Source organism: Monodon monoceros, unplaced genomic scaffold, assembly GCF_005190385.1.
Source record: "Monodon monoceros isolate NGI ecotype Baffin Bay Population unplaced genomic scaffold, NGI_Narwhal_1 Super_Scaffold_1, whole genome shotgun sequence".
Lineage (NCBI taxonomy): Eukaryota > Metazoa > Chordata > Mammalia > Artiodactyla > Monodontidae > Monodon > Monodon monoceros.
Genome location: NW_021703765.1, coordinates 69,072,526 through 69,075,154, shown reverse-complemented (window position 1 = coordinate 69,075,154; position 2,629 = coordinate 69,072,526).

Here is a 2,629-nt window from a genome sequence, read left to right as displayed (position 1 = left end):
ATTCCTTTCTATTCTTAGATTGCCAGGATTTTTGAGTTGCAGATGGGTATTGAAGTTTATCACATGCTTTCCAGTCTCTACAAAGATGAGACAGTTCTTTTCTCTCACCGTGGGGCACTGGATGGAGACATCCCTGGGACAATCTGGGTGAACTGATTTTGCCTCAAGCCCGGAACCTCGCTCTCTCTCGTCCACTTTCCCTGTCCCTTCTTTCTCTCTCCCTAAACACAGACACTTTTCCAGGCCCGAGGAGCCTGACGGTAGAGGAGGGTGAGGCATCAGAATAGAAATGATCTCCCCGTGCTGGGTCAGCGCTTTCTGCCTGCCTGACTTCTGCTGCCGTTTCCTGTGCTAATCCCAGGGGGGACCAGCCCCCCTCCCCATCTGGTTCCAGACATAGCTCGAGACATTCTGAGGGTGCATTAAAATGCTGGTGGCAGACAGACAGGGGAGGATCTTGAAGCCCCGCATTCCTCTCTGGGGTGCCGGAGGAGGGGTGGGCGCGGGGCAGGCGTGTGGTGAGGCAGGAATTTGTCTTGGTGGGGGCGGGGTTGGTCCGGGGTGTGGGGAGAAGGGCTGGGTTGCTAGGCAAAAGCGGCAGAGATGAATCATGTTCTGGCGTGAGCTGGTTATGGGCTAAAATGAGAAGTTATCCAAGGATGTGGAATCTTTTTGTTTGAGCTGGAAGGGAATATGGAGGCATTGGGTTCAGCCCCCTGGTTTTGCAGACAGAGGAACCGCAGATACAGAGAGGGAGAAAGGTTTGCCCAGAGAGTAAGGAACGGGCGTCTTGCCTCCTAGCTTTTTCCAGGGACTGTGGCCAGAATAAGGCTTTGGCACCAACTCCTGTATTGTACGCGGTTACCGTTCTAGGCATCCGAGATTTCATGACTCCTCAGGCATGCTTTCCCTGAGGAAGAGAAATCCAGAGCGATACGCTCTGGGATGGCTATGAACAGTGTCATGCCAGGGTGGATGGGGGAGGCCTGTCTGGGGAGGTGGCATTTGAAGTGAGACCTGGATGCAGGCGGCAGCCCTGAGAAGCTCTGGGAAGAGGGCTGCAGGCAGAGGGGCCAGCCAGTGCAAAGGCCCTGCGGTGGGAATGAGTTTGGTGAGTTTGAGGGACAGCAGGGAGGCCAGTGGGCTGAGGGAGGCAAAAGCGGGGACAGGCAGGGCCTTGGAGGCCGGAGAGAGGCTTGATGGGAAGCTGTTGCCTGACATTAATCAGGGGGCGAGATCCCCCTCGTGATTCCTTCTCCTGCCCTGTGGTGCCTGCTAAGGGCCTGTCCTGTGGATTAATGAGCATTTAATAAGCACCTACTGTGTGCCTGGCTGTCCTGGGCGCTTCGCCTGTATGGTCTCATTTCACCCTGCAACGGCCCCTCCCAGGCTGACCGTCGGAGGGGGACAAATGGGAGAGGCCCACACTTGCCCATAGCCGCTCTGTGCAGGCCTCGCGGACCCAGGCTCTGTCCCTTGAGGCCCTCTGCTCAGCCAGAAAAGGACTGGCCTGCACGAGCAGCTTGTCCTTTGGTTCAGCTTCTTAGGAAAAAGAGTGGGAAAGGTTGAGAGGACTCTCAGATCCCGGCGGCCACCCCAGAAAACTTGCCAGGAATCAGGGCCACGCTGGCCCGAGCCTTCGGGGTTGGAAGGGATGAGCACCCACTTGAAGGGAGATGGTCCCCAGGGGCCTGCTGTGGTGGGAAAGTGAGTGAGAATCCGGGGCTGAAGGGCAAATGAGACAGTGTGAGAAACTCCCCCAAAGCTCCTTTGCCGCCAGATGGTAAGCCCAGCAGATGCCTGGGATTCCACCATTAATGATTTACACTAAGCCTGGCTTTTCGCTGTCTTCCTGTAAGATGCAAATCTCCTTTGGAAGAAAGAGTGAGAAGATGAAGTCTCAAACCCAATATTGTGATAAAATTCAGAAATAGTAAGTGGTAGGGGCCTGGACAACTCCGAGGGGCCATCAGATTTAGAGCTCCCCACAGGGTCAGCGGAGACTTTTGGTGGGGCTGCCCTGCTGCCCACCTTCTCCCTCTGCCCACTCCTGCTTTCCAAACCAGGCTTCCACAGGTGTTGATCCCAGGAACACTCCTGGATAAACACCCTGCACGTTAACTCCATCTAAGAGTCAACTTTCTGGGGCATCTGGCCTGTAACAGTGAAGGTGATGATGGTGTTTATAAAGTTGATACTGATGATCATGACCGTGATAACGATGGTGTTGATGACGTTGGTGATAATGTTGGTACTGATGACGATGGTGATGGTGGATGAACCAGCCCGCTCGGGCTGCCATAACAAGATACCACAGATGGCGCGGCTTGAACAGTAGGAATTTCTTTTCTCACGGTTCTAGAGGCTGGAAAGTCCAAGGTCGAGGTTCTGACAGGGCTCAGTTTCTGGTGAGAGCTCTCTTCCTGGCCAGTAGATGGCCGCTTTGTCCTCACATGGCCTCTGAACGTGTGTGGAGAGACCTCTGCTTTTAAGGTCTCACCCTTATGACCTCATTTAACCTTAATTACCTCCTAAAGACCCTATCTCCAAATATAGTCACAGTGAGGTTTGAGCTTCAATATATGAATTTGGGGGAGGGGGGTGCCATGTAGTCCATAGCAGTGATGTT